This window comes from Coregonus clupeaformis, chromosome 34 (genome assembly GCF_020615455.1).
Source record: "Coregonus clupeaformis isolate EN_2021a chromosome 34, ASM2061545v1, whole genome shotgun sequence".
NCBI classification, from domain to species: Eukaryota; Metazoa; Chordata; class Actinopteri; order Salmoniformes; family Salmonidae; genus Coregonus; species Coregonus clupeaformis.
In genome coordinates, this window is record NC_059225.1 from 10,666,069 (window position 1) to 10,692,601 (window position 26,533).

Genomic DNA, 26,533 nt, shown 5'->3' on the forward strand with positions numbered 1-26,533 from the left:
ATACTATACAACTATAGAGATGTCTCCACTGTACTATACTATATAACTATAGAGATGTCTCTACTGTACTATACTATACAACTATAGAGATGTCTCCACTGTACTATACTATACAACTATAGAGATGTCTCTACTGTACTATACTATACAACTATAGAGATGTCTCCACTGTACTATACTATATAACTATAGAGATGTCTCCACTGTACTATACTATATAACTATAGAGATGTCTCTACTATACTATACTATACAACTATAGATATGTCTCCACTGTAATATACTATATAACTATAGAGATGTCTCTACTGTACTATACTATACAACTATAGAGATGTCTCCACTGTACTATACTATACAACTATAGAGATGTCTCTACTGTACTATACTATACAACTATAGAGATGTCTCCACTGTACTATACTATATAACTATAGAGATGTCTCCACTGTACAATACTATATAACTATAGAGATGTCTCCACTGTACAATACTATAGAACTATAGAGATGTCTCCACTGTACTATACTATACAACTATAGAGATGTCTCTACTGTACAATACTATACAACTATAGAGATGTCTCCACTGTACTATACTATATAACTATAGAGATGTCTCTACTATACTATACTATACAACTATAGAGATGTATCTACTGTACTATACTATATAACTATAGAGATGTCTCTACTGTACTATACTATACAACTATAGAGATGTCTCCACTGTACTATACTATACAACTATAGAGATGTCTCTACTGTATTATACTATACAACTATAGAGATGTCTCCACTGTACTATACTATATAACTATAGAGATGTCTCCACTGTAATATACTAAAGAACTATAGAGATGTCTCTACTGTACCATACTATACAACTATAGAGATGTCTCTACTGTACTATACTATATAACTATAGAGATGTCTCTGCTGTACTATACTATAGAACTATAGAGCTGTCTCTACTGTTCCTATACTATAGAACTATAGAGATGTCTCTACTGTACCATACTATACAACTATAGAGATGTCTCTACTGTACTATACTATATCACTAAAGAGATGTCTCTACTGTACTATACTATATAACTATAGAGATGTCTCCAATATACTATACTATACAACTATAGAGATGGGCGGCAGGTAGCTTAGTGGTTAAGAGCATTGTGCCAGTAACCGAAAGGTCGCTGGTTCTAATCCCAGAGCCAACTAGGTGAAAAATCTGTCTGTGCCCTTGAGCAAGGCACTTAACCCTAATTGCTCCTGTAAGTCGCTCTGGATAAGAGCGTCTGCTAAATGACTAAAATGTAAATGTAAATGTAATGTCTCTACTATACTATACAACTATAGAGATGTCTCTACTGTACCATACTATACAACTATAGAGATGTCTCTATTGTACTATAGTGTAGAACTATAGAGATGTCTCCAATGTACTATACTATAGAACTATAGAGATGTCTCTACTGTACTATACTATAGAACTATAGAGATGTCTCCACTGTACTATACTATACAACTATAGAGATGTATCTACTGTACTATACTATAGAACTATAGAGATGTCTCTACTGTACCATACTATACAACTATATAGATGTCTCTACTGTACCATACTATACAACTATAGAGATGTCTCTATTGTACTATAGTGTAGAACTATAGAGATGTCTCCAATGTACTATACTATAGAACTATAGAGATGTCTCTACTGTACTATACTATAGAACTATAGAGATGTCTCTACTGTACTATACTATAGAACTATAGAGATGTCTCCACTGTACTATAGTATAGAACTATAGAGATGTCTCTACTGTACTATACTATACAACTATAGAGATGTATCTACTGTACTATACTATAGAACTATAAAGATGTCTCTACTGTACCATACTATACAACTATAGAGATGTCTCTACTGTACCATACTATACAACTATAGAGATGTCTCTATTGTACTATAGTGTAGAACTATAGAGATGTCTCCAATGTACTATACTATAGAACTATAGAGATGTCTCTACTGTACTATACTATACAACTATAGAGATGTATCTACTGTACTATACTATACAACTATAGAGATGTCTCCACTGTACTATACTATACAACTATAGAGATGTATCTACTGTACTATACTATAGAACTATAGAGATGTCTCTACTGTACTATACTATACAACTATAGAGATGTATCTACTGTACTATACTATAGAACTATAGAGATGTCTCTACTGTACTATACTATATAACTATAGAGATGTCTCTACTGTACTATACTATGGAACTATAGAGATGTCTCTACTGTACTATACTATACAACTATAGAGATGTCTCTATTGTACTATAGTGTAGAACTATAGAGATGTCTCCAATGTACTATACTATAGAACTATAGAGATGTCTCTACTGTACTATACTATAGAACTATAGAGATGTCTCCACTGTACTATACTATACAACTATAGAGATGTATCTACTGTACTAAACTATAGAACTATAGAGATGTCTCTACTGTACTATACTATATAACTATAGAGATGTCTCTACTGTACTATACTATAGAACTATAGAGATGTCTCTACTGTACTATACTATAGAACTATAGAGATGTCTCTACTGTACTATACTATAAAACTATAGAGATGTCTGTACTGTACTATACTATATAACTATAGAGATGTCTCCACTGTACTATACTATACAACTATAGAGATGTATCTACTGTAATATACTATAGAACTATAGAGATGTCTCTACCGTACTATACTATACAACTATAGAGATGTATCTACTGTACTATACTATAGAACTATAGAGATGTCTCTACTCTACTATACTATATAACTATAGAGATGTCTGTACTGTACTATACTATATAACTATAGAGAGGTCTCCACTGTAGTATACTATACAACTATAGAGATGTCTCTACTGTAATATACTATAGAACTATAGAGATGTCTCCAATGTACTATACTATATAACTATAGAGATGTCTCTACTGTAAAATACTATACAACTATAGAGATGTATCTACTGTACTATTGTATAGATATATAGAGATGTCTCTACTGTACTATACTATACAACTATAGACATGTATCCACTGTACTATACTATAGAACTATAGAGATGTCTCTACTGTACAATACTATACAACTATAGAGATGTCTCCACTCTACAATATTATACAACTATAGATATGTCTCTACTATACTATACTATACAACAATAGAGATGTCTCCACTGTACTATACTATACAACTATAGAGATGTCTCCACTGTACTATACTATACAACTATAGAGATGTATCTACTGTACTATACTATATCACTATAGAGATGTCTCTACTCTACTGTACTATACTATACAACTATAGAGATGTCTCTACTATACTATACTATACAACTATAGGGATGTCTCCACTGTACTATACTATACAACTATAGAGATGTCTCTACTGTACTATACTATTCAACTATAGAGATGTCTCTACTGTACTATACTATAGAACTATAGAGATGTCTCTACTATACTATACTATAGAACTATAGAGATGTCTCTACTATACTATACTATACAACTATAGAGATGTCTCTACTGTACTTTACTATAGAACTATAGAGATGTCTCTACTATACTATACTATAGAACTGTAGAGATGTCTCTACTGTACTATACTATACAACTATAGAGATGTCTCTACTGTACAATACTATACAACTATAGAGATGTCTCCACTGTACTATACTATATAACTATAGAGATGTCTCTACTGTACTATACTATACAACTATAGAGATGTCTCCACTGTACTATACTATACAACTATAGAGATGTCTCTACTGTACTATACTATACAACTATAGAGATGTCTCCACTGTACTATACTATATAACTATAGAGATGTCTCCACTGTACTATACTATATAACTATAGAGATGTCTCTACTATACTATACTATACAACTATAGATATGTATCCACTGTAATATACTATATAACTATAGAGATGTCTCTACTGTACTATACTATACAACTATAGAGATGTCTCCACTGTACTATACTATACAACTATAGAGATGTCTCTACTGTACTATACTATACAACTATAGAGATGTCTCCACTGTACTATACTATATAACTATAGAGATGTCTCCACTGTACAATACTATATAACTATAGAGATGTCTCCACTGTACAATACTATAGAACTATAGAGATGTCTCCACTGTACTATACTATACAACTATAGAGATGTCTCTACTGTACAATACTATACAACTATAGAGATGTCTCCACTGTACTATACTATATAACTATAGAGATGTCTCTGCTATACTATACTATACAACTATAGAGATGTATCTACTGTACTATACTATATAACTATAGAGATGTCTCTACTGTACTATACTATACAACTATAGAGATGTCTCCACTGTACTATACTATACAACTATAGAGATGTCTCTACTGTATTATACTATACAACTATAGAGATGTCTCCACTGTACTATACTATATAACTATAGAGATGTCTCCACTGTAATATACTAAAGAACTATAGAGATGTCTCTACTGTACCATACTATACAACTATAGAGATGTCTCTACTGTACTATACTATATAACTATAGAGATGTCTCTGCTGTACTATACTATAGAACTATAGAGCTGTCTCTACTGTTCTATACTATAGAACTATAGAGATGTCTCTACTGTACCATACTATACAACTATAGAGATGTCTCTACTGTACTATACTATATCACTAAAGAGATGTCTCTACTGTACTATACTATATAACTATAGAGAAGTCTCCAATATACTATACTATACAACTATAGAGATGGGCGGCAGGTAGCTTAGTGGTTAAGATTATTGTGCCAGTAACCGAAAGGTCGCTGGTTCTAATCCCAGAGCCAACTAGGTGAAAAATCTGTCTGTGCCCTTGAGCAAGGCACTTAACCCTAATTGCTCCTGTAAGTCGCTCTGGATAAGAGCGTCTGCTAAATGACTAAAATGTAAATGTAAATGTAATGTCTCTACTATACTATACAACTATAGAGATGTCTCTACTGTACCATACTATACAACTATAGAGATGTCTCTATTGTACTATAGTGTAGAACTATAGAGATGTCTCCAATGTACTATACTATAGAACTATAGAGATGTCTCTACTGTACTATACTATAGAACTATAGAGATGTCTCCACTGTACTATACTATACAACTATAGAGATGTATCTACTGTACTATACTATAGAACTATAGAGATGTCTCTACTGTACCATACTATACAACTATATAGATGTCTCTACTGTACCATACTATACAACTATAGAGATGTCTCTATTGTACTATAGTGTAGAACTATAGAGATGTCTCCAATGTACTATACTATAGAACTATAGAGATGTCTCTACTGTACTATACTATAGAACTATAGAGATGTCTCTACTGTACTATACTATAGAACTATAGAGATGTCTCCACTGTACTATAGTATAGAACTATAGAGATGTCTCTACTGTACTATACTATACAACTATAGAGATGTATCTACTGTACTATACTATAGAACTATAAAGATGTCTCTACTGTACCATACTATACAACTATAGAGATGTCTCTACTGTACCATACTATACAACTATAGAGATGTCTCTATTATACTATAGTGTAGAACTATAGAGATGTCTCCAATGTACTATACTATATAACTATAGAGATGTCTCTACTGTACTATACTATACAACTATAGAGATGTATCTACTGTACTATACTATACAACTATAGAGATGTCTCCACTGTACTATACTATACAACTATAGAGATGTATCAACTGTATTATACTATAGAACTATAGAGATGTCTCTACTGTACTATACTATACAACTATAGAGATGTATCTACTGTACTATACTATAGAACTATAGAGATGTCTCTACTGTACTATACTATATAACTATAGAGATGTCTCTACTGTACTATACTATAGAACTATAGAGATGTCTCTACTGTACTATACTATAGAACTATAGAGATGTCTCTACTGTACTATACTATAAAACTATAGAGATGTCTGTACTGTACTATACTATATAACTATAGAGATGTCTCCACTGTACTATACTATACAACTATAGAGATGTCTCTACTGTAATATACTATAGAACTATAGAGATGTCTCTACTGTACTATACTATACAACTATAGAGATGTATCTACTGTACTATACTATAGAACTATAGAGATGTCTCTACTCTACTATACTATATAACTATAGAGATGTCTGTACTGTACTATACTATATAACTATAGAGATGTCTCCACTGTAGTATACTATACAACTATAGAGATGTCTCTACTGTAATATACTATAGAACTATAGAGATGTCTCCAATGTACTATACTATATAACTATAGAGATGTCTCTACTGTAAAATACTATACAACTATAGAGATGTATCTACTGTACTATTGTATAGATATATAGAGATGTCTCTACTGTACTATACTATACAACTATAGACATGTATCCACTGTACTATACTATAGAACTATAGAGATGTCTCTACTGTACAATACTATACAACTATAGAGATGTCTCCACTCTACAATATTATACAACTATAGAGATGTCTCTACTATACTATACTATACAACAATAGAGATGTCTCCACTGTACTATACTATACAACTATAGAGATGTCTCCACTGTACTATAGTATAGAACTATAGAGATGTCTCTACTGTACTATACTATATAACTATAGAGATGTCTCCACTGTACTATACTATACACCTTTAGAGATGTCTCTACTGTACTATAGTATAGAACTATAGAGATGTCTCCACTGTACTATACTATAGAACTATAGAGATGTCTCTACTGTACTGTACTATAGAACTATAGAGATGTCTCTACTGTACTTGTAACGATCCCGGCTGTCTAAGTCGGGTCCTGTCTGGTGACTAATGTTCCTGTTCGTATTCTCCAGTTTCCCGAGGGTTCGGGAACGCTCCGGGGAGCGCTCTTGTTTTCCGCACCTGCATCCCATCAGCAATCTGCACACCTGGTCCTGATCATCACCCTTCTTAGGCTCTGGCCGAACATCCAGTTCCTGCCGGATCGTTAGCCATGAACAGTAGGTGTATCAGAGTATCAGTCCTAGAGAGTCTAGCGTTAGTTTTGTTGTTTGGTACCTTGTTGGGTTATTGTTTACTTACCTCCGTTTTTGTTCCATCTGCAGTCACTCGTCCGGAACCTTCACCCCTACCTCTGCCTGATGGTCGGCGGCTGCCGAGCCATCACTGGACCACAACTGCACCCTCAACAACTCATCCACGCCGCCCGCTCTGTCCCTGGATTATTCTGCACCTTTTTGAATCTGTAATAAACCCTCACCTTCGTTCAACTCTCCTTGTCCTGGTCTGCTTCTGGGTTCTGTCTGAGGGAACCGTGACAGAACGATCCGGCCAATAATGAACCCAGCGGACCTGGACTCTGTTCGCCATGCCATTACCCAGCAGGAGAAGATGTTGGGCCATCATAGCACGGTACTACGGGAGATCGCGTTGTCAGTTCGGAACCTTTCTTCCGGTCTGACGGAGGTCCAGAACCAACGCCAGTGTCCGGTGGAGGACCCACTACCGGTTTCACCCATCTCGCCTGCCGCTTCTGAAGTGTTGTCCCTCCGTGAGCCCAAGGTTCCGACGCCGGATAAATATGAGGGGGAGCTGGGAAGATGCCGTTCCTTCCTTATGCAGTGTGGATTAGTGTTCGATCTACAGCCCTACTCTTATGCCACAGACAAGGCTAGGATAGCCTTTGTGATTGAGTTGCTGCGTGGTCGAGCGCTGGAGTGGGCTTCAGCCGTTTGGGAACGACAGGATCCCTGCATGGCTTCATACCAGGGGTTCACGGCCGAGATGAGGAAGCTCTTCGACCATTCCGTCCGAGGGAGGGACGCAGCTAGGCGCCTGTTTTCTCTTCACCAAGGAACTTGCAGCGTGGCCGACTTCGTGATCGAGTTCAAGACGTTGGCTGTGGAGAGTGGGTGGAACGAGGAGTCTTTGCAAGCGGCCTTTTACCAGGGTCTGTCGGAGCAGCTCAAGGATGAGTTGATCTCCTATCCGAGCCTAGTGACCTGGACAGCTTGGTAGCCTTGTCTATTCGGGTGGATAATCGAGTCCGAGAGCGAAGGAGGGAGAAGCAATGGGGTCCGTCCAATCGATCTGCTTCTCAGTTCCCAGTCGGGTCGGGTGGTGGACCAGAACACGTCGATCATTCTCCACCACAAAGGATTAGTGGAGAGGACCTCTCTCCCGATTCTGAACCCATGCAAGTGGGGCGGCACGGGTTAACCAAGGAGGAGCGTCAACATAGACGTAAGACCAACTGCTGCCTCTACTGTGGTCGCTCGGGACATTACATCTCCACTTGTTCCCGGCGGTCGTCAAACTGCCCGGCTCGCTAAAGTTGGGAGGACTTTTAGCGAGCCAGTTTCAACCTCTCAGTACCTCTGTCAGACCCCGTTTCCCGGCTACCCTTGTGAACAGGAATCAGAGCTTAGCGCTTAACGCTTTTATCGATTCAGGTGCCGATGGAAGCTTTCTTGATGCCGAGTTGGTGGAACAGCTGGGGCTTTCCAAGGAGCAATTGCCGGAAGCCATTGAAGCGACCACTCTGAACGGCAGTAGTCTGGCACGTATCACGATGAGGACTGAACCCGGTTAAGATGCGGTTGTCGGGGAATCATTCTGAGATGATTTCATTCTTCATTCTGCCGTCTTCCCATGTTCCTCTGGTCCTTGGATACCCCTGGCTGAAGGAACACAATCCCACGTTCGATTGGGTGACGGGCAAGGTAACGAGTTGGAGCCTTGATTGTCATGCTAACTGTCTCAAGACTGCCTGCCCCCATTCGGTTCCCAGTCAGGTGATTGAGGCTAAACCCCCAGATTTGTCCCTGGTTCCCGAGGACATATCACGATTTGGGGGAAGTTTTCAGTAAGCAGAAGGCTCTGTCACTCCCCTCCCCACCGACCATATGATTGTGCCATCAACCTGGTCCCTGGAGCTGTCTACCCCAAGGGCAGGTTATACAGTATCTCCCGACCTGAACGTGAGGCGTTGGAGACCTACATCAAGGAGTCCCTAGCTGCTGGTCTCGTTCGTCCCTCGTCATCACCCCTGGGGGCAGGATTCTTCTTTGTGGGTAAGAAGGATGGCTCTCTTCGACCGTGTATTGATTATCGGGGGGTTGAATGACATCACGGTCAAGAACAAGTATCCCCTGCCCTTGATGAGTTCTGCCTTCGACTCCTTACAGGGTGCTACGGTGTTCACTGCAAGCTAGACCTACGCAATGCGTATCACCTGGTCCGGATCAGAGAGGGGGACGAGTGGTTGACGGGTTTCAATACACCGATGGGTCACTTCGAGTATCAGGTGATGCCGTTTGGACTGACCAATGCTCCAGCGGTATTCCAGAGTATGGTGAACGACGTCCTGAGAGATATGATCGGTCTCTTCGTGTTTGTTTACCTGGATGACATTCTGATCTTCTCGAAGGAACCTTCCGACCACGTCCAGCATGTCCGGCAGGTTCTGCAGCGATTGTTGGAGAATCGCCTGTTCGTGAAGGGCCGAGAAGTGCGAGTTTCACGCCCACACGACATCCTTTCTCGGGTACATCATCTCCAGGGGAGAGATTAGGATGGACCAGGAGAAGGTTAGAGCGGTTCTGGAATGGGCCCAGCCCGGTACGCAGATTGCAGCTCCAGAGATTTTTGGGGTTTGCGAATTTCTACCGCAGATTCATCCGGGATTACAGCCGTGTGGCCGCTCCGTTAACTGCCTTGACTTCCAGTATCAGGACCTTCAAGTGGAATCCGGAGGCGGATCGAGCGTTTCTGGATTTGAAGAGGCGATTCACCAACGCACCGATTCTCTCTCAACCGGACACGGCCGTCAGTTCGTCGTTGAAGTGGACGCGTCTGATGTGGGAGTTAGGCGCCATCCTGTCGCAGCGATGCTCCACGGACAGTAAACTCCATCCCTGCGCCTACTACTCTCGTCGCCTTTCGCCTGCGGAGAGGAATTACGATGTGGGTAACCGGGAGCTTCTCGCGGTGAAACTTGCCTTGGAGGAGTGGCGCCACTGGTTGGAGGGGGCGGAGCAACCGTTTATTGTCTGGACTGACCACAAGAATCTTGCTTACGTGCAATCGGCTAAACGTCTCAACTCCCGTCAGGCCAGGTGGGCGTTGTTTTCGGACGATTCAAGTTTGCCCTGACGTTCCGACCTGGATCTAAGAACGGCAAGGCGGGACGCCTTGTCCGGATGTTCTCCAAGACGGAGGAGAGTGGGTCCAAGACCGAGACAATCCTCCCCGGAACTGCGTCGTAGGAGCAGTTATGTGGAAGATTGAGGAGGAGGTGCTGGCGGCCCTTCGGACTCAGCCCGGTCCCGGTAACGGTCCACCCGGTCGGTTGTTTGTGCCTGAGTCGGTTCGTCCTGCTGTCCTCAAATGGTCCCACGCCAGCAAGATGGCTTGTCACCCTGGCGTGGCTCGGACAATGGCGTTTTCTTCGCAGACGTTTTTGGTGGCCTGCCATGGCCGAGGATACTCGGGGTTTGTTGCTGCCTGTCCAGTGTGTGCGCAGAATAAGAGTGCCAATCGGCCCAGCTCTGGACTACTTCACCCCCTTCCTATTCCCGGCGACCATGGTCGCATCTGGCCCTGGACTTCGTCACTGGGTTGCCCGCTTCTGAGGGGAACACGGTCGTTCTGACTATCGTGGATAGATTCAGCAAGTTCGCCCACTTTGTGCCAATTGCCAAGCTTCCCTCTGCCTCGGAGACGTCCGAGATCCTGGTTAGGGAGGTTTTCAGGGTCCACGGTTTGCCCAGTGATATCGTTTCCGACCGTGGCCCTCAGTTTACCTCTGCTGTCTGGAAGTCCTTCTGTTTGGCCATTGGAGCACAGTCAGTCTCACATCTGGTTTTCACCCCCAATCCAATGGTCAGGCGGAGAGAGCCAACCAGAAGATGGAATCCACGCTACGCTGTCTGGTCTCTTCCAACCCCACCTCCTGGGTCTCTCAGTTGCCTTGGGTTGAGTATGCCCACAATACTCTTCCTACATCTGCCACTGGGATGTCTCCATTCCAGTGCCTGTATGGCTACCAACCTCCCCTGTTTCCTTCTCAGGAGAAGGAGCTCTCAGTGCCTTCTGTTCAGGCCCATATTCGTCGTTGCCACCGGACCTGGCATCGGGCCAGAAGGGCACTCCTTAGAGTTTCGGACCGGTATCAGCTCCAGGCGAATCGTCGCCGGATCCCCGCTCCCACCTATACCATCGGAGATAGGGTTTGGTTGGCCACACGGGATCTTCCGTTACGGACTGAGTCTAGGAAGTTGTTACCGAAGTTCATTGGTCCGTTTGTGGTGGAGAAGGTGATCAATCCAGTGGCAGTTCGACTCAAACTACCGAGGACGCTCAGAGTCCATCCCACCTTTCATGTCTCCTGCCTCAAGCCTGTCTTCCTCAGTCCTCTGTTGCCTCCTCCGCCTCCTCCTCCTCCTCCTCGGATGATCGGAGGTGGTCCTGCCTACACGGTGCGGCGCATCATGGATTCCAGCACGGCGGGGCCGGGGTTTCAGTATCTCGTGGACTGGGAGGGGTATGGCCCTGAGGAGAGGAGTTGGATTCGCGGCGACAGGTCCTAGATGCGGACCTCATCAGTGACTTCTACCGCCTCCATCCTGGCGCTCCGGGGAGTCCGCCCGGTGGCGTTCCGTCGGAGGGGGTACTGTAACGATCCCGGCTGTCTGAGTCGGGTCCTGTCTGGTGACTATGTTCCTGTTCGTATTCTCCAGTTTCCCGAGGGTTCGGGAGCCTCCGGGAGCGCTCTTGTTTTCCGCACCTGCATCCCATCAGCAATCTGCACACCTGGTCCTGATCATCACCCTTCTTAGGCTCTGGCCGAACATCCAGTTCCTGCCGGATCGTTAGCCATGAACAGTAGGTGTATCAGAGTATCAGTCCTAGAGAGTCTAGCGTTAGTTTTGTTGTTTGGTACCTTGTTGGGTTATTGTTTACTTACCTCCGTTTTTGTTCCATCTGCAGTCACTCGTCCGGAACCTTCACCCTACCTCTGCCTGATGGTCGGCGGCTGCCGAGCCATCACTGGACCACAACTGCACCCTCAACAACTCATCCACGCCGCCCGCTCTGTCCCTGGATTATTCTGCACCTTTTTTGAATCTGTAATAAACCCTCACCTTCGTTCAACTCTCCTTGTCCTGGTCTGCTTCTGGGTTCTGTCTGAGGGAACCGTGACAGTACTATACTATAGAACTATAGAGATGTCTCCACTGTACTATACTATACAACTATAGCGATGTCTCTACGGTACTATACTGTACAACTATAGAGATGTCTCTAATGTACTATACTAAAGAACTATAGAGATGTCTCTACTGTACCATACTATAGAACTATAGAGATGTATCTACTGTACTATACTATAGAACTATATATATGTTTCTACTGTACTATACTTTAGAACTATAGAGATGTATCCACTGTACTATACTATAGAACTATATAGATGTCTCTACTGTACTATACTTTAGAACTATAGAGATGTATCTACTGTACTATACTATAGAACTATATAGATGTATCTACTGTACTATACTATAGAACTATAGAGATGTCTCCACTGTACTATACTATAGAACTATAGAGATGTCTCTACTGTACTGTACTATAGAACTATAGAGATGTCTCTACAGTACTATACTATATAACTATAGAGATGTCTCCACTGTACTATACTATACAACTATAGAGATGTCTCTACTGTACTATAGTATAGAACTATAGAGATGTCTCTACTGTACCATACTATACAACTATAGAGATGTCTCTACTGTACTAAACTATACAACTATAGAGATGTCTCCACTATACTATACTATAGAACTATAGAGATGTCTCTACTGTACTATACTATACAACTATAGAGATGTCTCCACTGTACTATACTATATCACTATAGAGATGTCTCTGCTGTACTATACTATACAACTATAGAGATGTCAATACTGTACTATACTACATAAGGATAGAGATGTCTCCACTGTACTATACTATACAACTATAGAGATGTCTCTACTGTACTACACAATACAACTATAGAGATGTCTCTACTGTACTATACTATAGAACTATAGAGATGTCTCTACTTTACTATACTATACAATTGCAGAGATGTATCTACTGTACTATACTATACAACTATAGATATGTCTCTAATGTACTGTACTATACTACAGCACGATAGAGTTGTCTTTACTTTACTATACTATATAACTATAGAGATGTCTCCACTGTACTATATTATAGAACTATAGAGATGTCTCCACTGTACTATACTATAGAACTATAGAGATGTCTCTACTGTACTATACTATACAACTATAGAGATGTCTCTACTGTACTATACTATAGAACTATAGAGATGTATCTACTGTACTATACTATATAACTATAGAGATGTCTCTATTGTACTATACTATAGAACTATAGAGATGTCTCTACTGTACAATACTATACAACTATAGAGATGTCTCCACTCTACAATATTATACAACTATAGAGATGTCTCTACTATACTATACTATACAACAATAGAGATGTCTCCACTGTACTATACTATACAACTATAGAGATGTCTCCACTGTACTATAGTATAGAACTATAGAGATGTCTCTACTGTACTATACTATATAACTATAGAGATGTCTCCACTGTACTATACTATACACCTTTAGAGATGTCTCTACTGTACTATAGTATAGAACTATAGAGATGTCTCCACTGTACTATACTATAGAACTATAGAGATGTCTCTACTGTACTGTACTATAGAACTATAGAGATGTCTCTACTGTACTATACTATAGAACTATAGAGATGTCTCCACTGTACTATACTATACAACTATAGCGATGTCTCTATGGTACTATACTGTACAACTATAGAGATGTCTCTAATGTACTATACTAAAGAACTATAGAGATGTCTCTACTGTACCATACTATAGAACTATAGAGATGTATCTACTGTACTATACTATAGAACTATATATATGTTTCTACTGTACTATACTTTAGAACTATAGAGATGTATCCACTGTACTATACTATAGAACTATATAGATGTCTCTACTGTACTATACTTTAGAACTATAGAGCTGTATCTACTGTACTATACTATAGAACTATATAGATGTATCTACTGTACTATACTATAGAACTATAGAGATGTCTCCACTGTACTATACTATAGAACTATAGAGATGTCTCTACTGTACTGTACTATAGAACTATAGAGATGTCTCTACAGTACTATACTATATAACTATAGAGATGTCTCCACTGTACTATACTATACAACTATAGAGATGTCTCTACTGTACTATAGTATAGAACTATAGAGATGTCTCTACTGTACCATACTATACAACTATAGAGATGTCTCTACTGTACTAAACTATACAACTATAGAGATGTCTCACTATACTATACTATAGAACTATAGAGATGTCTCTACTGTACTATACTATACAACTATAGAGATGTCTCCACTGTACTATACTATATCACTATAGAGATGTCTCTGCTGTACTATACTATACAACTATAGAGATGTCAATACTGTACTATACTACATAAGGATAGAGATGTCTCCACTGTACTATACTATACAACTATAGAGATGTCTCTACTGTACTACACAATACAACTATAGAGATGTCTCTACTGTACTATACTATAGAACTATAGAGATGTCTCTACTTTACTATACTATACAATTGCAGAGATGTATCTACTGTACTATACTATACAACTATAGATATGTCTCTAATGTACTGTACTATACTACAGCACGATAGAGTTGTCTTTACTTTACTATACTATATAACTATAGAGATGTCTCCACTGTACTATATTATAGAACTATAGAGATGTCTCCACTGTACTATACTATAGAACTATAGAGATGTCTCTACTGTACTATACTATACAACTATAGAGATGTCTCTACTGTACTATACTATAGAACTATAGAGATGTATCTACTGTACTATACTATATAACTATAGAGATGTCTCTATTGTACTATACTATAGAACTATAGAGATGTCTCTACTGTACTATACTATATAACTATAGAGATGTCTCTACTGTACTATACATTTTATAACTATAGAGATGTCTCCACTGTACTATACTATACAACTATAGAAATGTCTCTACTGTACTATACTATAGAACTATAGAGATGTCTCTACGGTACTATACTATAGAACTATAGAGATGTCTCTACTGTACTATACCATAGAACTATAGAGATGTCTCCACTGTACTATAGAACTATAGAGATGTCTCTACTGTACTATACTATACAACTATAGCGATGTCTCTACGGTACTATACTGTACAACTATAGAGATGTCTCTACTGTACTATACTATATAACTATATAGATGTCTCTACTGTACTAAACTTTAGAACTATAGAGATGTCTCTACTGTACTATACTGAAAACTATAGAGATGTCTCTACTGTACTGTACTATAGAACTATAGAGATGTCTCCACTGTACTATACTATAGAACTATAGAGATGTCTCTACTGTACTGTACTGTAGAACTATAGAGATGTCTCTATTGTACTATAGTATAGAACTATAGAGATGTCTCTACTGTACTATACTATATAACTATAGATATGTCTCCACTGTACTATACTATAGAACTATAGAGATGTCTCCACTGTACTATACTATACAACTATAGAGATGTCTCTAAGGTACTATACTATACAACTATAGAGATGTCTCTACTGTACTATACCACAGAACTATAGAGATGTCTCTACTGTACTATTATATACAACTATAGAGATGTCTCCACTGTACTATACTATAGAACTATTGAGATGTCTCTACTGTACTATACTATAGAACTATAGAGATGTCTCTACTGTACTATAGTATAGAACTATAGAGATGTCTCTACTGTACTATACTATACAACTATAGAGATGTCTCTACTGTACCATACTATACAACTATAGAGATGTCTCTACTGTACTATACAACTATAGAGATGTCTCTACTGTAATATACTATACAACTATAGAGATATCTCTACTGTACTATACAACTATAGAGATGTCTCTACTGTACTAAACTATATAACTATAGAGATGTCTCCACTTTACTATACTATATAACTATAGAGATGTCTCTATTGTACTATACTATACAACTTTAGAGATGTCTCTACTGTACTATAGTATATAACTATAGAGACGCCTCTACTGTACCATACTTTACAACTATAGAGATGTCAATACTGTACTATACTACATAACGATAGAGATGTCTCCACTGTACTATACTATACAACTATAGAGATGTCTCTACTGTACTATACTATACAACTATAGAGATGTCTCTACTGTACTATACTATAGAACTATAGAGATGTCTCTACTGTACTATACTATATTACTATAGAGATGTCTCTACTGTACTATACTATATAACTATAGAGATGTCTCCACTGTACTATACTATAGAACTATAGAGATGTCTCTACTGTACTATACTATATAACTATAGAGATGTCTCTACTGTACTATACTATATAACTATAGAAATGTCTCTACTGTACTATACTATAGAACTATAGAGATGTCTCTACTGTACTATACTTTAGAACTATAGAGATGTATCTACTGTACTATACTATAGAACTATATAGATGTATCTACTGTACTATACTATAGAACTATAGAGATGTCTCCACTGTACTATACTATAGAACTATAGAGATGTCTCTACTGTACTGTACTATAGAACTATAGAGATGTCTCTACAGTACTATACTATATAACTATAGAGATGTCTCCACTGTACTATACTATACAACTATAGAGATGTCTCTACTGTACTATAGTATAGAACTATAGAGATGTCTCTACTGTACCATATTATACAACTATAGAGATGTCTCTACTGTACTAAACTATACAACTATAGAGATGTCTCCACTATACTATACTATAGAACTATAGAGATGTCTCTACTGTACTATACTATACAACTATAGAGATGTCTCCACTGTACTATACTATATCACTATAGAGATGTCTCTGCTGTACTATACTATACAACTATAGAGATGTCAATACTGTACTATACTACATAAGGATAGAGATGTCTCCACTGTACTATACTATACAACTATAGAGATGTCTCTACTGTACTACACAATACAACTATAGAGATGTCTCTACTGTACTATACTATAGAACTATAGAGATGTCTCTACTTTACTATACTATACAATTGCAGAGATGTATCTACTGTACTATACTATACAACTATAGATATGTCTCTAATGTACTGTACTATACTACAGCACGATAGAGTTGTCTTTACTTTACTATACTATATAACTATAGAGATGTCTCCACTGTACTATATTATAGAACTATAGAGATGTCTCCACTGTACTATACTATAGAACTATAGAGATGTCTCTACTGTACTATACTATACAACTATAGAGATGTCTCTACTGTACTATACTATAGAACTATAGAGATGTATCTACTGTACTATACTATATAACTATAGAGATGTCTCTATTGTACTATACTATAGAACTATAGCGATGTCTCTACTGTACTATACTATATAACTATAGAGATGTCTCTACTGTACTATACATTTTATAACTATAGAGATGTCTCCACTGTACTATACTATACAACTATAGAAATGTCTCTACTGTACTATACTATAGAACTATAGAGATGTCTCTACGGTACTATACTATAGAACTATAGAGATGTCTCTACTGTACTATACCATAGAACTATAGAGATGTCTCCACTGTACTATAGAACTATAGAGATGTCTCTACTGTACTATACTATACAACTATAGCGATGTCTCTACGGTACTATACTGTACAACTATAGAGATGTCTCTACTGTACTATACTATATAACTATATAGATGTCTCTACTGTACTAAACTTTAGAACTATAGAGATGTCTCTACTGTACTATACTGAAAACTATAGAGATGTCTCTACTGTACTGTACTATAGAACTATAGAGATGTCTCCACTGTACTATACTATAGAACTATAGAGATGTCTCTACTGTACTGTACTGTAGAACTATAGAGATGTCTCTATTGTACTATAGTATAGAACTATAGAGATGTCTCTACTGTACTATACTATATAACTATAGATATGTCTCCACTGTACTATACTATAGAACTATAGAGATGTCTCCACTGTACTATACTATACAACTATAGAGATGTCTCTAAGGTACTATACTATACAACTATAGAGATGTCTCTACTGTACTATACCATAGAACTATAGAGATGTCTCTACTGTACTATTATATACAACTATAGAGATGTCTCCACTGTACTATACTATAGAACTATTGAGATGTCTCTACTGTACTATACTATAGAACTATAGAGATGTCTCTACTGTACTATAGTATAGAACTATAGAGATGTCTCTACTGTACTATACTATACAACTATAGAGATGTCTCTACTGTACCATACTATACAACTATAGAGATGTCTCTACTGTACTATACAACTATAGAGATGTCTCTACTGTAATATACTATACAACTATAGAGATATCTCTACTGTACTATACAACTATAGAGATGTCTCTACTGTACTAAACTATATAACTATAGAGATGTCTCCACTTTACTATACTATATAACTATAGAGATGTCTCTACTGTACTATACTATACAACTTTAGAGATGTCTCTACTGTACTATAGTATATAACTATAGAGACGCCTCTACTGTACCATACTTTACAACTATAGAGATGTCAATACTGTACTATACTACATAACGATAGAGATGTCTCCACTGTACTATACTATACAACTATAGAGATGTCTCTACTGTACTATACTATACAACTATAGAGATGTCTCTACTGTACTATACTATAGAACTATAGAGATGTCTCTACTGTACTATACTATATTACTATAGAGATGTCTCTACTGTACTATACTATATAACTATAGAGATGTCTCCACTGTACTATACTATAGAACTATAGAGATGTCTCTACTGTACTATACTATATAACTATAGAGATGTCTCTACTGTACTATACTATATAACTATAGAAATGTCTCTACTGTACTATACTATAGAACTATAGAGATTTCTCTACGGTACTATACTATAGAACTATAGAGATGTCTCTACTGTACTATACTGTACAACTATAGAGATGTCTCTACTGTACTATACTGTACAACTATAGAGATGTCTCTAATGTACTATACTATACACCTATAGAGATGTCTCTACTGTACTATACTATATAACTATGTAGATGTCTCTACAGTACTATACTATATAACTATAGAGATGTCTCCACTGTACTATACTATACAACTATAGAGATGTCTCTACTGTACTATAGTATAGAACTATAGAGATGTCTCTACTGTACCATACTATACAACTATAGAGATGTCTCTACTGTACTAAACTATACAACTATAGAGATGTCTCCACTATACTATACTATAGAACTATAGAGATGTCTCTACTGTACTATACTATACAACTATAGAGATGTCTCCACTGTACTATACTATATCACTATAGAGATGTCTCTGCTGTACTATACTATACAACTATAGAGATGTCAATACTGTACTATACTACATAAGGATAGAGATGTCTCCACTGTACTATACTATACAACTATAGAGATGTCTCTACTGTACTACACAATACAACTATAGAGATGTCTCTACTGTACTATACTATAGAACTATAGAGATGTCTCTACTTTACTATACTATACAATTGCAGAGATGTATCTACTGTACTATACTATACAACTATAGATATGTCTCTAATGTACTGTACTATACTACAGCACGATAGAGTTGTCTTTACTTTACTATACTATATAACTATAGAGATGTCTCCACTGTACTATATTATGAGAACTATAGAGATGTCTCCACTGTACTATACTATAGAACTATAGAGATGTCTCTACTGTACTATACTATACAACTATAGAGATGTCTCTACTGTACTATACTATAGAACTATAGAGATGTATCTACTGTACTATACTATATAACTATAGAGATGTCTCTATTGTACTATACTATAGAACTATAGCGATGTCTCTACTGTACTATACTATATAACTATAGAGATGTCTCTACTGTACTATACATTTTATAACTATAGAGATGTCTCCACTGTACTATACTATACAACTATAGAAATGTCTCTACTGTACTATACTATAGAACTATAGAGATGTCTCTACGGTACTATACTATAGAACTATAGAGATGTCTCTACTGTACTATACCATAGAACTATAGAGATGTCTCCACTGTACTATAGAACTATAGAGATGTCTCTACTGTACTATACTATACAACTATAGCGATGTCTCTACGGTACTATACTGTACAACTATAGAGATGTCTCTACTGTACTATACTATATAACTATATAGATGTCTCTACTGTACTAAACTTTAGAACTATAGAGATGTCTCTACTGTACTATACTGAAAACTATAGAGATGTCTCTACTGTACTGTACTATAGAACTATAGAGATGTCTCCACTGTACTATACTATAGAACTATAGAGATGTCTCTACTGTACTGTACTGTAGAACTATAGAGATGTCTCTATTGTACTATAGTATAGAACTATAGAGATGTCTCTACTGTACTATACTATATAACTATAGATATGTCTCCACTGTACTATACTATAGAACTATAGAGATGTCTCCACTGTACTATACTATACAACTATAGAGATGTCTCTAAGGTACTATACTATACAACTATAGAGATGTCTCTACTGTACTATACCATAGAACTATAGAGATGTCTCTACTGTACTATTATATACAACTATAGAGATGTCTCCACTGTACTATACTATAGAACTATTGAGATGTCTCTACTGTACTATACTATAGAACTATAGAGATGTCTCTACTGTACTATAGTATAGAACTATAGAGATGTCTCTACTGTACTATACTATACAACTATAGAGATGTCTCTACTGTACCATACTATACAACTATAGAGATGTCTCTACTGTACTATACAACTATAGAGATGTCTCTACTGTAATATACTATACAACTATAGAGATATCTCTACTGTACTATACAACTATAGAGATGTCTCTACTGTACTAAACTATATAACTATAGAGATGTCTCCACTTTACTATACTATATAACTATAGAGATGTCTCTACTGTACTATACTATACAACTTTAGAGATGTCTCTACTGTACTATAGTATATAACTATAGAGACGCCTCTACTGTACCATACTTTACAACTATAGAGATGTCAATACTGTACTATACTACATAACGATAGAGATGTCTCCACTGTACTATACTATACAACTATAGAGATGTCTCTACTGTACTATACTATACAACTATAGAGATGTCTCTACTGTACTATACTATAGAACTATAGAGATGTCTCTACTGTACTATACTATATTACTATAGAGATGTCTCTACTGTACTATACTATATAACTATAGAGATGTCTCCACTGTACTATACTATAGAACTATAGAGATGTCTCTACTGTACTATACTATATAACTATAGAGATGTCTCTACTGTACTATACTATATAACTATAGAAATGTCTCTACTGTACTATACTATAGAACTATAGAGATTTCTCTACGGTACTATACTATAGAACTATAGAGATGTCTCTACTGTACTATACTGTACAACTATAGAGATGTCTCTACTGTACTATACTGTACAACTATAGAGATGTCTCTAATGTACTATACTATACACCTATAGAGATGTCTCTACTGTACTATACTATATAACTATGTAGATGTCTCTACTGTACTATACTGTAGAACTATAGAGATGTCTATACTGTACTATACTGAAAACTATAGAGATGTCTCCACTGTACTATACTATAGAACCATAGAGATGTCTCTACTGTACTATACTATAGAACTATAGAGATGTCTACACTGTACTATACTATACAACTATAGAGATGTCTCTACTGTACTATACTATATAACTATAGAGATGTCTCTACTCTACTGTACTATACTATAGAACTATAGAGATCTCTCTACTGTTCTATACTAGAGAACTATAGAGATGTCTCTACAGTACTATACTATACAACTATAGAGATGTCTCTACTGTACTATACTATAGAACTATAGGGATGTCTCTACTCTACTGTACTATACTATAGAACTATAGAGATGTCTCTAATGTTCTATACTATAGAACTATAGAGATGTCTCTACAGTACTATACTATACAACTATAGAGATGTCTCTACTGTACTATAGAACTATAGAGATGTCTCTACTGCACTATACTATAGAACTATAGAGATGTCTCCACTGTACTATACTATACAACTATAGAGATGTCTCTACTGTACTATACTATATAACTATAGAGGTGTCTCTACTGTAATATACCAGAGAACTATAGAGATGTCTCTACTCTACTGTACTATACTATAGAACTATAGAGATGTCTCTACTGTTCTATACTATAGAACTATAGAGATGTCTCTACAGTACTATACTATATAACTATAGAGATGTCTCCACTGTACTATACTATACAACTATAGAGATGTCTCTACTGTACTATAGTATAGAACTATAGAGATGTCTCTACTGTACCATACTATAGAACTATAGAGATGTTTCTACTGTACCATACTATACAACTATAGAGATGTCTCTACTGTACTATAGAACTATAGAGATGTCTCTACTGTACTATAATATACAACTATAGAGATGTCTCCACTGTACTAAACTATACAAATATAGAGATGTCTCCACTATACTATAGAACTATAGAGATGTCTCTACTGCACTATACTATAGAACTATAGAGATGTCTCTACTGTTCTATACTATAGAACTATAGAGATGTCTCCACTGTACTATACTATACAACTATAGAGATATCTCTACTGTAATATACTATACAACTATAGAGATATCTCTACTGTACTATAGTATAGAAATATAGAGATGTCTGTACTGTACTATACAACTATAGAGATGTCTCTACTGTACTATACAACTATAGAGATGTCTCTACTGTAATATACTATACAACTATATTGATATCTCTACTGTACTATACTATACAACTTTAGAGATGTCTCTACTGTACTATAGTATATAACTATAGAGACGCCTCTACTGTACCATACTATACAACTATAGAGATGTCAATACTGTACTATACTATAGAACTATAGAGATGTCTCTACTGTACTATACTATAGAACTATAGAGATGTCTCTACTGTACTATACTATACAACTATAGAGATGTCAATACTGTACTATACTATAGAACTATAGAGATGTCTCTACTGTACTATACTATTCAACTATAGAGATGTCAATACTGTACTATATTATATAACTATAGAGATGTCTCCACTGTACTATACTATAGAACTATAGAGATGTCTCCACTGTACTATACTATAGAACTATAGAGATGTCTCTACTTTACTATACTATACAATTGCAGAGATGTATCTACTGTACTATACTATACAACTATAGATATGTCTCTAATTTTCTGTACTATACTACAGCTCGATAGAGTTGTCTTTACTTTACTATACTATATAACTATAGAGATGTCTCCACTGTACTATATTATAGAACTATAGAGATGTCTCTACTGTACTATACTATACAACTATAGAGATGTCTCTACTGTACTATACTATATAACTATAGAGATGTCTCTACTGTACTATACTATATAACTATAGAGATGTCTCTACTGTACTATACTATACAACTATAGAGATGTCTCTAATGTACTATACTATACACCTATAGAGATGTCTCTACTGTACTATACTGAAAACTATAGAGATGTCTCTACTGTACTATACTATAGAACTATAGAGATGTCTTTACTGTACTATACTATAGAACTATAGAGATGTCTCTATTGTACTATAGTATAGAACTATAGAGATGTCTCTACTGTACTGTACTATAGAACTATAGAGATTTCTCCACTGTACTATACTATACAATTGCAGAGATGTATCTACTGTACTATACTATACAATTGCAGAGATGTATATACTGTACTATACTATACAATTGCAGAGATGTATCTACTGTACTATACTATACAACTATAGAGATGTCTCTAATGTACTGTACTATACAATTGCAGAGATGTATCTACTGTACTATACTATACAACTATAGATATGTCTCTAATGTACTGTACTATACTATACAACTATAGAGATGTCTCTACTGTACTGTACTATACTAAAGAAATATAGAAATGTCTCTACTGTGCTATACTATATAACTATAGAGATGTATCTACTATACTATACAACTATAGAGAAGTCTCTATGGTACTATACTATAGAACTATAGAGATGTCTCTACTGTACTATACTATATAACTATAGAGATGTCTCTAATGTACTGTACTATACAATTGCAGAGATGTATCTACTGTACTATACTATACAACTATAGATATGTCTCTAATGTACTGTACTATACTATACAACTATAGAGATGTCTCTACTGTACTGTACTATACTATAGAAATATTGAAATGTCTCTACTGTGCTATACTATATAACTATAGAGATGTATCTACTATACTACACTGTACAAATATAGAGATGTCTCCACTGTACTATACTATATCACTCCAGAGATGTCTCTACTGTACTATACTGTAGAACTATAGAGATGTCTCTACTATACTACACTATACAAATATAGAGATGTCTCTACTGTACTATACTATAGAAGTATAGAGATGTCTCCACTGTACTATACTATATAACTATAGAGATGTCTCCACTGTACTATACTATAGAACTATAGAGATGTCTCTACTGTACTATACTATACACCTATAGATATGTCTCTACTGTACTATACTATACAACTATAGAGATGTCTCTACTGTACTATACTATACAACAATAGACATTTCTCCACTGTACTATACTATAGAACTATAGAGATGTCTCTACTGTACTATACTATACAACAATAGAGATTTCTCCACTGTACTATACTATACAACAATAGAGATTTCTCCACTGTACTATACTATACAACAATAGAGATGTCTCTACTGTACTATACTATACAACTATAGAGATGTCTCTACTGTACTATACTATACAACAATAGAGATTTCTCCACTGTACTATACTATACAACAATAGAGATTTCTCCACTGTACTATACTATACAACAATAGAGATGTCTCTACTGTACTATACTATACAACTATAGAGATGTCTCTACTGTACTATACTATACAACAATAGAGATTTCTCCACTGTACTATACTATACAACAATAGAGATGTCTCCACTGTACTATACTATAGAACTATAGAGATGTCTCTACTGTACTATACTATACAACTATAGAGATGTATCTACCGTACTTGTCACGATCGTCGGAGGAAGTTGACCAATGCTCAGCGTGATGAGTGAACATACTTTTTTTATTTTAGTACTTTCAAATACACAAAATAACAAAACGATATGTGAAGTCCTAGGTAACAGACACAAACCATACACGGAACAAGATCCCACAAAACACTGTGGAAAACAGGCTGCCTAAGTATGGTTCCCAATCAGAGACAACAAGCAACAGCTGACACTCGTTGCCTCTGATTGAGAACCACCCCGGCCAACACAGAAACACATGAGCTAGATAAAGAATCTAGAACACAAATACATAGAAACTACACAACCTGGCTCAACATAACAGAGTCCCAGAGCCAGGGCGTGACAGTACTATACTATAGAACTATAGAGATGTCTCTACTGTACTATACTACATAACTATTGAGATGTCTCTACTGTTCTATACTATAGAACTATAGAGATGTCTCTACTGTACTATAGTATAGAACTATAGAGATGTCTCCACTGTACTATACTATAGAACTATTGAGATGTCTCTACTGTACTATACTATACAACTATAGAGATGTCAATACTGTACTATACTACATAACGATAGATATGTCTCCACTGTACTATACTATAGAACTATAGAGATGTCTCTACTCTACTGTACTATACTATACAACTATAGAGATGTCTCCACTGTACTATACTACATAACGATAGATATGTCTCTACTGTACTATACTATAGAACTATAGAGATGTCTCTAATGTTCTATACTATAGAACTATAGAGATGTCTCTACAGTACTATACTATACAACTATAGAGATGTCTCTACTGTACTATAGAACTATAGAGAT